The sequence below is a fragment of the Pristis pectinata genome, chromosome 6 (genome assembly GCF_009764475.1).
Source record: "Pristis pectinata isolate sPriPec2 chromosome 6, sPriPec2.1.pri, whole genome shotgun sequence".
Lineage (NCBI taxonomy): Eukaryota > Metazoa > Chordata > Chondrichthyes > Rhinopristiformes > Pristidae > Pristis > Pristis pectinata.
The window spans coordinates 17557532-17571527 of record NC_067410.1 but is presented as its reverse complement, the minus strand read 5'-3'; the positions used below and the strand labels follow the sequence as shown (position 1 = coordinate 17571527).

General features: G+C 40.6%; 1 protein-coding gene across 4 annotated transcripts in view; it reads right to left on the bottom strand.

Annotated features, from left to right (window-relative positions):
• The window catches only part of LOC127571610 (POC1 centriolar protein homolog A-like), a 103174-nt gene that overhangs the window by 77990 nt on the left and 11188 nt on the right, over positions 1-13996 (bottom strand). The gene's annotated exons all lie outside the window — the stretch shown is intronic.

The following is a 13996-nucleotide window of genomic DNA, read 5'->3' as shown; positions in this document are numbered from 1 at the left end:
TCTGCACTACGAACAACTTTAACTTCTTTCAACAAAGATGTACAATAATCTCAAACAATGGACCAGATCTTCCTTCCTCAATCCATCATCAATGCTGGGATTTACTCATAGAAATCTCGACTTTCAGTACTGATGTGGGCCTAAACCAGTGGTGGCATTTTCTAACTTGCTTCATGCCCACTTGGCACTGGTGGACTCTTCATGGAATCGAATGCAACAACAGGAATTTGCGCAGACTTCGCAGCTCTCAGCCTGGTAACCCTAACCATTGAACTTGGCAATGTTAAATCAGTCACAAGTACCATGGCCCATTCAAATGGATGGAAGAAACTGACTGTCAGGAGAAAGAGAAGTAGAATTGATTTAATTAATTATGTTTCTATGTTTTAAAGCAAGATACAGTGTGTTTTACTAATTTAAAAAATGCTTAATTTTTAAGCAATATTTTCTTTAAGTCCCAAGCGTTATTGAATGTTGGTGAAGCCTGAAAGTGAGGCCTTATCAGTTGTCAAAGTCATTGTATGAGTGCATCGGCTGTCCACAGAGACTGCTCCTTCGCTGCATTCCACCACACCGATGTGCGAGGTGCCTGGCTCCCAGCAGAGGACTGTCAGTGGTTTCATCAGCATAAGGACAGACAGCCAGTGATCTTGTAGCAACAGAAGATCTGCACCATTAACTGTATTTATCCATAGATGTTTTCTGATCGGCTGAATGCTTCCAGTATTTTCTCTGTTCATTTCAGATTTCCAGATTCTGTAATATTTTATTTTTAATAATCCCAGTCCAGAGCATTATACAACAACTTTCATCTGCAGAAAAACTATTTTTCACCTGGAACAATGCTATTTTGTTCAAAGACATTGCAGTATTTATCTGAGCTTTTCTATCAATCCTATCTCAATTAAAACAATCGATCAGAAATTGTAGACCATACCAATTACATAACTGCCATACTTATATCCAACAAAAACACATCCTCCTCTACTGACAACCTATAAAACAAGTTCATATAAACTAAATCTATTACTGAAAGCTATTCTGCCAAAACAACTTTATCAAACTGACCTCAACTTCAGTTCTGCAGTCTTTCTGTTTAACTATTACAGAAGTGCACTTTTAATTTGAAGCGATATTTTGGCAATACTAGTTTGGAGAGGATTTCTGACCACTATATATCTTGCTCTTTAAGCAGAGTTATCAAGTTTTTAACATTATTCCAAATAACAGAAATGGTTACATGATACCTCAGTCTAATATTTCCTGCAAATAACAATCTGAAAATGCATTGCTTCAGTTCTGCACTGGAATGTTGGTCCAATTAAGCACCACAGTAAGTTTTTTGTTTGGCCATATGAAGTTATTAATAAATAAATTCAAGGTTACAAGATACAATAATACTGTTGTAAAAGTACACATCTACCAACAATGAGTAAAGCTACAGGAGATTTGGGACATATCTTAATATAAAATAATTACATCAATTATGTGAGAACATTTTCCTACTCACTGTACAAGCATCCCAGAAGAATTAATGGTGCTCCATCCACGGTCACCACAAACCCATCCTGAACTATTAAGGATGCCGAGAACCTCTCTTGCTGACTTGAGGCATTCCAACCCCAGCATTAAGGACTGAACGGTGGCAGCGCTTCCAACAAAACACTGAAAAAGTTCTGCTCCTGAGCTTTAGAGCTTTGACAGCCAGTAAAGCCTCACACCCAGCTCTACAACCTATTCAAGTTTTGAGGGGATTCAGAGTATTGCTGACATTCAGAACATTCAAAAAAACTATTAAAAAATAAAAGGCACTTAAAAATTGAATTAAAAACAGTTGAAAATGCATAAATAATTAACACAACTAATATCTTTGCAGATATAAATGATTTGTTTAAAAATGTAGGTGGACTGATTAGGAAGTTTGCAAATGACACAAAAATTGGTGGAATTATGGATAGTGAGGAAGGTTGTCAAAGGATATAGCAGGATATTTGGGCGGAGAACTGGCAGATAGAGTTTAATCCAGACAAGTATGAGGTAGTGTATTTTGGGAGGTCAAATGCAAGAGGAAGAAATGCAATAGGAAATGGCAGGACACAGAGGAGAATTGATATACAGAGGAAAGTCCAAAGCTCCCTGAAAGGAGCAAAACAAGTGGATAAGGGTGGTAAAGAAGGTGTACAGCATGCTTGTCTTCATTGGTCAGGGCACTGAGTATAAAAGCTAGCAAGTCATGTTGCAGTGGTATAAATCTTTGGTTAGGCCACATTTGGAGTTTTGTGTCCAGTTCTGGTCACCACATTACAGGAAGGATATGGGGGCTTTGGAGAGGGTGCAGAAGAGGTTCACCAGGATATTGCTTGGATTAGAGTATATTAGCTATAAGGAGAGGTTGAATATACTTGGACAGTTTTTGCTGAAACGTAGAAGGCTGATAGAAGTATGTAAAATTATGAGAGGCATAGATAGGGAAGATGGTCAGAGTCTTTTTCCCAGGATGGAAATATCAAATACAAGAGGGCAAAGGTCTGCAGTGAGAAGGGGAAAGTTTAAAGGAGATTTACAAGCAACTTTTTTATTCTTATACAGAGGGTGATAGGTGCCCGGAAAGCACTGCCAGGAGAAGTGGTAGGAGCAGATATGATAGCAACATTTTAGACAGACATATAAACTGGTGGAGGATATGGACCCTGTGCAGGCAGATGGGATTAATTTAGATTGGCATCATGGTTAGCACAGGCATCATGGGCCGAGGGCCTGTTCCCATACTGTATTGTTCTACGTTCTAATTAAAAAAAAGGATCTTAAATTCCCCTTTCCCTTAGCCCTATAATCCCCAATAAAATCAATGGATCTGCAGATTCCTGGGAAGTTCTCTAGTTTTAGACTCCCCTACCCTGGAAAAAAAAATTGTGATAATCTATCTTACCTACGTCTCTTATTATTTTATACACTTCTATAAGGTCACCCCTCAACCTCCATCACTCCAGAGAAAACAGTCCCAGCCTATGCAGTCTCTCCTTATAACTCAAGCCCTCCAGCCCCAGCAATATTCTTATGAATCTTTACTGCACCCTGTCAAGCTTACTCATGTCCTTCCTATAGTATTGCAAGAGGAATTGCACACAGGTGCAGTCTTACCAACATCTTGCACACATGAAGTCCCAATTCTTGTACTCAGTGTTCTGCCTGATGAAGGCCAGCGTGCCATACACCTCCTTCACCAACTGGTCTAACTCTGTTGCCACTTTCAGGGAGCTATGTACTTATACTCCTACATCTCTCTGTTCTACAACACTCTCCAGCATCCTGCCATTCACTGTGTATGTCCTGTCCTGGTTTAGCATTCCTAAAAGCATCACTTCACACTTGCCCGAGTTAAATTCTGCTTGCCATTCCTTGGCCCACTTACTCCGTTGATCTAGATCCTGTCGTGAACTTAGACAACCTTTTTCACCACCAATTTTAGTGTCATCCCCATAAGGGGACCTATTCTCTCCCTAGTTACCCTTTTGCTTTTAATATAGAATCTCTGAGGATTCTCCTTCACCTTATCTGCCAAGGATATCTCATGTCCTCTTTCTGCCCTCCTGATTTCCTTCTTAAATGTACTACTACATCCCTCAAGGGATTCACTTGATCCCAGCTGCCTACACCTGACATGTTCCTCCTTCTTTTGCCTGACCAAAGCCTCATTATCCCTCATCCGCAAGAGTTCCCCAATCTTGCCAGCCTTGCCCTTCACTCTAACTGGAATACGTTGGCCCTGAACTCTCCCTATCTCACTTTTAAGAGCCTCCCACTTACCAGACATCCCTTTATCTGCAAATAGCCTCTCCTAATCCACCTCTGTAAATTTCTGTCTAATGCCATCAAAATTAGCCATGCCCCAATTTAGGACTTTAACTTGTGGATCAGTCCTATCTCATTCCATAACTATTTTAAAACTAATTATGGTCACTGGTCCCAAAGTGCTCCGCCACTGACACTTCAGTCACTTACCCAGCCTCATTGCCCAATAGGAGTTCCAGTGTTGCCCCTTTCTAGTAGGGCCACCAACATATTGCTTGAGAAAAATTTCCTGGACATGCTTCACAAATTCTGCCCCATCCAAACCCTTAGCCTGTTCAGTAAATTAGGGCCTTGCACATTGAACTAAACATGCATAGAAGCACTGAACTGGTTTCCACTTAAAATGATAAATGCCAGCGGTTTCACTCAGAACTGCTGCCACTTTCTGTAAAAATCCAGGCCAATGTGTTTAATGCTATTGTTCATTTTTGCATCTTATTAAAGGGCTCTAAATAAAATGACATTTATTTTTGATCAGGACACATACTGTTGGAGTAGCACATCACACACTTGAAAAATATTACAATCCCACATTTTTAATTGAAGAGCACAACCTCAAGGTCTGAATGTGAAAACAAACTGCTTTAAGCCCAAGCTGCTAAATATAGTTACCACCTCGCTTTATTGCGGACCATAATTGTTACATTTATTTTATGAATTTTTATTTGAACATTCTAAGTTGCCCAGCAACAACCTAGAAGTACTTTCAGACCTTTTAATTTAATCATCAGCTCTCTTGATCATGAACCTTTCTATAAATGGATTCAGGAGAATTTACTCTGAAGATGTTATGAAGTTATTGTAATTTTCTAACAATTAAGAGTAAGTGAGAAGCAAATGTTTTCAATAAGTTGCTAACAATTTTACTTTTAATTTAAATATCCCCATTTTATTTCAGTAAACAAAATTCAAAATGAATTTCTGCAAATCAAAGGAATTATAAAGGCAGAGCACTCTGTGCAACCACTCTCAATGTGTATAAAACACATTTAACAAATCTGCTGTTTCAATGGACATTTAGTAACATGCTTCAGTGATGTTCAAAAAGCATTCACATTTCAAAGCAAAATCTAAAATAAATTTGAGAGCAAAACATTTTGATTGCACATTTGATCACTTTGCTTTAGCCTAGTTGGTTTCTGAATATTGACTGTAGCCATTCAGGAGAGTTTCCTCATATCACCTTCAAGCCATCAGGGTTGAACAATGGAAACAACAGAGGGAGAACAGTGAGAGAAGGACTCATAGAACTCCTGTTGAAGAAGAGAACTTCTTCAAAGTAGTCATGCCTTGAAGAGAATTCATAGTGGAGTAGTAGTTGGGAGACACAATAAACTGCAGATGCTAGAATCTGGAGCAAAAATTAAACTGCTGGAAGAACCCAGCGGGTCAAGCAGCATCTATAGAGACAAAGGGACAGCTGACGTTTGGGGTCGAGAAGCTGCAACAGTCCTTAGGACTGTCATAAAAAAAACCGTATGGTTCACTAATGCCTTCAGGGATGGAAATCAACCTCCTTACCTAGTCTGATCTAGATGCGATACCAAATATGCAGCATATGATTGATTCTTAACCATACTTTGAAATGCCCCCTTCAGATCATCATGACTCCTACTTTCAACCAGAAAAAACAATAAAACCAGATGGCCACCTGGCATTGATCTAGACATTACATTCAGGCACAACAGAACCACTCCCAGTATTACAATTAATATGCCAGGGTACAAACTTGGTTCAATGAGGAGTGCAGAAAGGTATGTTGGGAACATCCCCAGACAAGCATTAAGTTGAGATTGCAACCTGGCGATCCATGCAACACAGCATTTAATAAGCAAAGCTAAATAATTCCACAGCCAACAAATCTGATCATAGCTCTGAATTCTTGCCATAACTAGTCTTGAATGGTGGTCCACAAATAAAGCATTAACAGAAGGTGGCAGCTCTAGAAACATCTCCACCATCATCTGTGGTAGGATCCAGTGTGTGAGTGCTAAAGTCAAAGGTGAAGCATGCCGATCCAGGTTCAGCTAAAGACAAAGGTGAAACATGCACGTCCAGGTTCAGCCAGAAGAGTTGCACAGATGATCCATTTCAACTTCCTCCCAAGATCACCATCATCATAAAAGTCAGTCTTCAATCAATTTGATTTATTCCATGTGACATCAGGAAATGGTTGAGCGTATTGGATAAGGCAAACTTTATGGAACCAGAAAACATCCCATCTGCAGCGCTGTAAACTTGTGCTCCAGAATTAACCATAAGTTTCAATACAGTTACAACACTGGCATCTAACTAAACAAAGCCCAGTAATGTCCTGTGCCACAAAATAAGGTTAAATTCAGCTAAAAACTGTCCATTCAGACTCCTTGCAATTATCAGCAAAGTACTGGATGTAGTCATGACAACTCTATCAAATCACACTTACTCGTCAACAATATGCTCAACCATGGCTACCTTGAGTATTAACAGGACTACTCAGCTCCAGACCTCATTAGAGTCTTGCTCCAAATATGAACCAAAGAACTGAATTCCCAAGTCGAAAAGAGAATGACTGCCTTTGACATCCTGACAGATTTGACCGAAATGTGACATCAAGCAATCCTGGCAAAAGTCCATGGACATCAAGGAGAAAACACTCCATTGGCTGAGTCTCATCTTGTACAAAGGAAGAAAGGTTGTGCGTTTTGGATGTTAATTACAGGTGAGTCTAACATCTGTGACAGGGAGTTTATAGACGACAGGATAGTCAGTGTGGCTTTAAGGCGCAATCTTGTCTGGCTGATTTGAATGAATTTTTCAAAGGTAACTAAATGCATTGGTGAGGGTAACACATTGATGCAGTCTTCATGAATTTCAGTAAAGCCCTTAACAAGGTCACTTATAAGTAACTGGTCCAAAAGCTTAGAGCCCACAGGATCAGGGCATTTTGGCAAAAAGGATCTGAAATTGGCTTGGTGGAAGAAGGCAAAGATCGAGGATTGTTTTTGTGATTGGAACCCTGGGACTAGCTTGTACCATAGAGATCAGAACTGAGACTTTTCCTGTTTGTTTTATGTATATATTAGCTATCTGGATATGAATGGAGGTGGTATGATTAGTATGTACCCAGATGACACAAAAAACATTGGTGTTGTTGATAATGAGGGTGGTGGTCTTTGGCTACAGAATGACATGATGAGTGGGAGAAATGGGAAAAGGAATGGCAGATGAAATTTAACCTTGAAAAACAGGAGATCGGGCATTTTGGAAGGACTAATATCGCTAGGATATGCACAATGAACGGAAGGATCCTAGGAAGTACTGATGAGTAGAGGAGCCTTGAAAGGCAACAGCACATGTAGACAGGATGATTAAGAAGGCAAAAAGGCCTTCATTAGCTGGGACAGAGTATAAGAGCAGAGAGAATGCAATTATATGAAATACTAGATTGCACTGGAGAGAAGGTACAGAGGAGATACACCACAGTGTTGCCTGGGATGGAGCTTTTCAGCTATGAGGCGAGACTGGGTTTGTTTCTTTTTGGAGCAGTAAAAGCTGAGGTGGGGGGGGGGGGGGGGGGGGGGGGAGGTGGGAGGGCGGAAGAGGAGGGAAACTCAACTGGGATATACAAAATTATCAGGAACATCAATAGGGTAATTAGTGAGGATCATTTCTCCTAGCAGAAGTGCCAATAACCAAAGGATATATGTTTAAGATAAAGGATAGGACATTTAGAGGAGATTTAAGGAAGCACGTTTTCAACCAGAGGGTGGTTGAAATCTGAATGTACTACATGAATCGGTGATACAGGCAGATAGTCTCAGAGCATTCAAGTAGTATTTAGATGAGTACTTGAAATGCCATGGCTGGAAAAAGGAATTAGTACAGATAGGTACTTGATGGCCAGCATCTACACAGTGGGCTTAAGGACCTGTTGCTATGCTGTGACTTATGCTCATCACCTCAAACCCAAAACATCATTGCAGAAGTTCCTCAGGGCAATGTTGTCACCCAACCGTCTTCAGCTGCTGCAACAATGACCTTAGTTCCACCATAAGATCCAAGGTGGGAATGTTTGTGATTTTGTACACTGTTTGTGCACAGTGCTCAAATCCATTTGCAACTCCTCAGAAAATGAAGCAGCAAGGTCTGTATGCAGCAATATTCAGGCACAGACAAATAAGTGGCAAGTATCATTCTAGCCACAAAGGGTGCAGACAATAACCATCTCCAGTAAGTCTAACCACCAACCCTTGATATGCAATAACATTACCATTGCAAGTATCCACCATTAACACCTTTGAATCACCAACAACCAGAAACTTAACTCAATCAGCCTCAAATACTGTGGCTACAATAGCAGGTTAAAGGTTGGGTATCTCGCATTGTTTCTCACTTCCTTATACCCCACAGGCTTTCCACCATCTACAAGATGGAATGCTCTTCATTGCCTGGATGATTGCAGTTCCAAGAACCCCCAAGAAGCTCAACATTACCCAGGACAAAGCAATTTACTTGATTGGCATCAAATGCACCATTCTAAACCTTTATTCCTTCCGCTAGCATAACATAGCTGCAGCGTGTGCCACCTACAAAATGCACTCCAAAAAATTGCCAAGGCTACTCTGACAGCACCTTCCAAAGCTGTGACCACCACCATCACCAAAGAGGGCAATGGTAAGAGGCAAATAAGAAAACAACATCACGTGCAGGTTCCCCTCCATCACACGCAACTCTGACTTGGAAACATAGTGTTGTTCCTTCATTGTTGCTGGGTCTATATCCCAGAACTCCCTACCCAACAGCATTATGGGAGTACTTTCACCAGATGACTTGAAATGTTTCAAGGTGTCTCACCACCACCTTCTAAACAGTAATAAATGAAGGCCTTGCCAGCGATGCTCACATCTCAAAAAGATGTTTAAAACAGCACGTACTCCATTTCCAAAATTTGGCTCATTGACTTCATCAATAAAACAGAATTTTGGAAAAGGAGTACTTCTTGCTGCCTTGGCAGAACAGCCAACATAATCAAAGACCCCACCCACCCAGACATTCCCTCTTCTCCCCCCTCCCATTAAGCAGAAGATACAAAAGTCTGAAAGCACGCACCACTAGGCTCAAGAACAGCTTCTATCCCACTGATATGTCTATTGAACAGTCCCAGTCCCCCAGTACGATAAGATGGATTCTTGACCTCACAGTCTACCTTGTTATGGCCTTGCACGTTATTGCCTGCCTGCACTGCACTTTCTCTGTAACTGTAACACTTTATTCTGCATTCTGTTATTGTTTTCCTTTATACTACCTCAATGCACTGATGTAAGGAAATGACCTGCAAAGACGGCATGCAAAGCAAAATTTTTCACTGTACCTCGGTACATGTGACAATAATGAACCAATTTACCAATACATAGCAGCTACTAAACTGTTTAGCCCATGCTATAGAGGATTAATTATTAAACCCTACGTTTTTCAAAAGAACAGTGGCAACAGCACCATCTAGTGACTATTTCGAAGTAAATAAGAAGAATACATCAATAAGCATTTGTGCTTGTAATACCAGATTGTGCTAAATATATCATCAATTACTGGGGTGCAGTGACAGTTGCACAGATGTGATAATCATTTGCCACGAACAAAATTATGCAATAAATAAAATTTGCTTTTGATGGTGAGAAAAGAAAGTTGTCCAACATAGAAGTCGGGCCCCCTGCTCTTCTTCAAAAAGCACAATATGATCTTTGATAGTTAAGCAAAACTTAGTTCAATATCTCATTTCAAGAAAAGTGCTCAAGAAAATGATGCACTCACTGCAGACCTAATTATTGTGTTGGAGCGAAGATTAATAATAAATTCAGCACATTTTTTAAAACAACAAATAAAATCAATATACATAATGGGACCTCTGATAAACAAACTTCTATAAAGTCTTCTGGAATCCCCACATTTACCAATCTATCAACTGCTTCTTCTTTTCACTATGGAAAAAAGCAACAGACAAACTAGCTTTTTTTTCCTGTACAGTGAAGGAGCTAAATGGTAGGATCAGGATACAAATGCGAGCTGAACTGCTAGTAGTCTACAGAATTATAATTTTCAGTTAGGTAACTTTAAACTACACTGTTCATATTCAGAAGCACTGAAAAAATATCCCGATAAAGTACAGGTTTCCAAAGTTGCAAGGGGGCACTAATTTCCAAATTTTCTGTATGTGTTGGTCTATTGGCACATAAATTCAGTTGCATTTCATTAACATGTTCTCCACAATGCTGGTAGTGCTATTTATTTTTCAACCAGCTGTCTTTCAGGATTTAGGAAAGGGAGTTCCCCGAGAGGTATCAATATTGGTGGGGAGTTCCAAAGCAGGGAAATTTCAAAAACTCTGATCTAAACTAAGCTGTGGTATGAGGTAAATATCTGCCATTATAATTTTGAAGACATTTCTTCTTAGCTCTGTTCTGAATGACCAACTCCCCATTTTAAGACTATCACCCCTGCCATGGGAAACATCAACTCTGCATTTACCCTGTCAAGTCCCATAAGGATTTTTTGATGTTTCAAAGAGAGCACCTACCATACTTCTAAACTCAAGAGTACAGGAATAACCTGCTTATGCTCTCCTCCTATGACAATTCTGTCACCAGAGGAATCAGTCTGGTGAACCTTTGCTGCACTTCCTCTATTACAAGTTTCCCCTTCCGTAGGTGGGGAAACCAGACTTGTTTACAACATTCCAGATGCAATCTCATCAGTGCCCTATATAACTGAGGTAAGACATACAAAACATAAGAAACAAGAGGAGTAGACCAATCAGACCTTCGGGCCTGCTCTGTCATTCAAAAGATTATGGTTGATCAAACACTGATCTCAACACTATTTTCCCACTCTCCCCCCATACCCCTTGATCTTCTTGCAGCTTAAATATTTGTCGAAGTTGGCATTGAATATATTGAACGATTCGCCTCCAAAGACTGATGTCCCTCTAAGAAATTACTCCTCATTGCCGAATTAAAATAGATGACCCCCATTCTAGAGCTATGCCTCCTAGTTCTAAATACCCCCTCTAAGGTCAATACCCCTCAGAATCTTATATTTTTTCAATAGGATCACCACTCATTCGTCTGAACAACAGATATAAATCCAACCAGCTCAACTTCTCTACATACATCAATGCCTTCATCCCATGAATCAACCTTGTGTACCTACTTTGCACTGCTGCCATTCGATGTATATCATTCCTTTAAATGGAGACTTCAATGTACGGTATGTGGTACTCCAGCACGCTGCTGTCTCTGCTCTTGCTCTCAAATCATCTTGCAATAAAGGCCAACATACTATTTACAATCTTAATTAGTTACAAACGTGGATATTAACCTCCAGTCATTCATGTACAAGGACAACCAAATATCTGTAAAGACCATTTATTCCTCTGTGCTTTGTTTTAATCAATCTTCAATCCACTCCAGTATACTACTCCCAATAGTGTACACTCTACTTCTGTTGAATAATCTCGTGTGGCCTCTTAGCCCGGGGCTTCTGAAAATCTAAATACATCACTTCAGTATCTATTCTGCTATTTATAATTCAAAAAATTCTAATAGATCTGTCAAACATAATATCCTTTCCATAAATCTACACTTATCTATCTCTTGTCTAGGTAATTTAAGTTACAACCTTGTATCATATCATTTTCACGTGTGCCAAGCTGGATCCAATTCTCTGTCCAGTCAACTATGACCACATCCTAGCCCCACTCTATTCTTTTCTCCTCTTTCTATTTATTCCCTTCATGATTTTTATTTCCTCACGACAGCAACATATCCCAGCCAGCCTATTCTACATGCAAGCCAAACAGTTGCCCTGTTCGGTCCCATGTTCAAGTTCCTTCAGGGTGACCCAAAGATAACCTGTGCCCAGGTGTCGCATCTTCTGGCATATCATCTAGAGCTCACCCTTTATGAGAACCCACACCAACTTGTGCAGCTCTAACATCCTGTAATAATCTTGCCCTTCATTAATCTTCTCTCTCCACATACCCAATAGAGAATCAGATATCACCAGTGCCCGACATACTGCACACTCAAGAACACACAAGAAAACAGCAGGAGAAGGCCAACTGGTCTCTCAAGCCTGCCCCATCATTCAATATGACCATGGATGATCTGCCCCAAGCCTCAACTTCTCCTGTGCCATGTAAACCCACCTTCCCCACTCCCCGAACTTTCAAAAATTTAGCTATCTCTTCTTTAAATACCTTCAGTGATCTATCCTCCACAAGTCTCAGGGGCAGAAAATTCTAGAAAATCACCACCCTCAAATACCATCAGTCTCATCCATAGTCTCAACCTGAATATACAAAGGCATCCTTCAACAGGAAGAAATCGGGGTCTATGGGCAGTAATGTTCATTTTTTGAGCTTGACTTTTTCCACAATGATCTCAGTCATGTTCATCTGATTCTCCATTCAGGCAATAATGACAGAGCCACCACTTTTGTTGTAGTGCTTGACAGTTCTGCCCATAAATTTCTTACTCCAACCCTTAAAGACCTCTCAAAAACCATCTCCTCCACCTGCTGAGGAACACAAATTCTCATTAAATGTTTATCTTCTGAGCCGCTGAATCATTTTGGAAAGTTTTACAACATTCAAAGCATTACTTAATTTAACTTTCATTCCACTTAAACCTCACTCTCTCCCTAAGTTTCAGCCTGGCACTGTTTTGACCTACTTCCCATCTGACACTTTTTGCACTGACCAGTTTCAATCTACATGCAAAATTAATACTCACCCAACAAGCTGAAGATTGAATAGAGCTATTTGATGCACAAGACATCATGTCCTAATTAAATTTAATTAAGTTGCTGAGGCAATTAACATTTTCATAAAAGAAATACCACAATGTATATGTATTTTCAAAAGGTTCAGGAGACAGACTGTATTAGAAGGAGGTATAACCAACTGGATAAAAAGGTGGTTAAAGAACAAAAGAAAAGAACAACAGTTAATGGCTATTTTTGGATGGGTAGCACATAACGGGTGCTAAATCGTTGAGGTCAGATTGGGGAGTAAAATAGGAATTGATACAAAAAGCACAATACAAAACAATGCAGATATAATTGAGCATGGGGAGAATGCACTATAGTCTCAAATACAGAGTGTGCAGGTAACTTCAAATAACTTCTTAGAAAGATGTGCAATGGTACAGGTTTTCAGAATAGAAAGAAGATACAAACCCTGAAAAGTAAGAAGTTTTAAGCAGACTAGAGCTCCAGATGCACAGATGTCAAAAAGAGAAAATAAGCTGAAATGAAACACACACAAAATGCTGGAGGAACTCAGCAGGTCAGGCAGCATCTATGGAGGAAAATAAACAGTCAATGTTTCAGGTCAAGATCTTTCATCAGGACTGGAAAGGAAGAGGGCAGAAGCCAGAATAAACAGGTAGATGAGGGGGAGGAGCACAAACTGGCAGGTGATAGGTGAGTCCAGGTGAGTGGGGAAGGTAGGTGGATGGAGGAGGGGGGATAAAAGGGAATGATGTGAGAAGCCGAGAGGTGATAGGTAGAAGAGGCAAAGGGCTGAAGAAGAAGGAATCCAATAGGAGAGGATAGTAGACCATGAAATAAAGGGAAGAAGGGGGGGGACCAGAGGGAGGTGACAGGCAGGTCATGAGGATGGGGGATGGGGCCACAGGAATGAGGAAAAACAAAGTGGGGGGGTGGGGGGGTGGGGGGGAGGGAAAACAGAGGGGAGTAGCTACCGGAAGTTAGAGAAATTGATGTTGATGCTGTCAGTTTGGAGACTGCCAAAATGGAATATAATACATTCCAACTTGCGCCTGACCACAAAGTGTCAGTGGAGGAGGCCATGGATAGACAAGTTAGTATGGGAATGGGAAGTAGAACTGAAGTGGCTGGCCACCAGGAGATCCTGGCTGTTGCGGTGGACGGAGCAAACGAAGCGGTCACCCAATCTGCGTCGGGTGTCACCAGTGTAGAGGAGGCCACACCAGAAGCACCGGATGCAATAAACGACACTTTCAGATTTGCAGATGAAGCACTGACTCACCCAGAAGGACTGTCTAGGGCCCTGAGTGGTGGTGAGGGAGGAGGTCCAGGGACAGATGTAACACTTTGCACAGTTGCAGGGATAAGTGCCAGG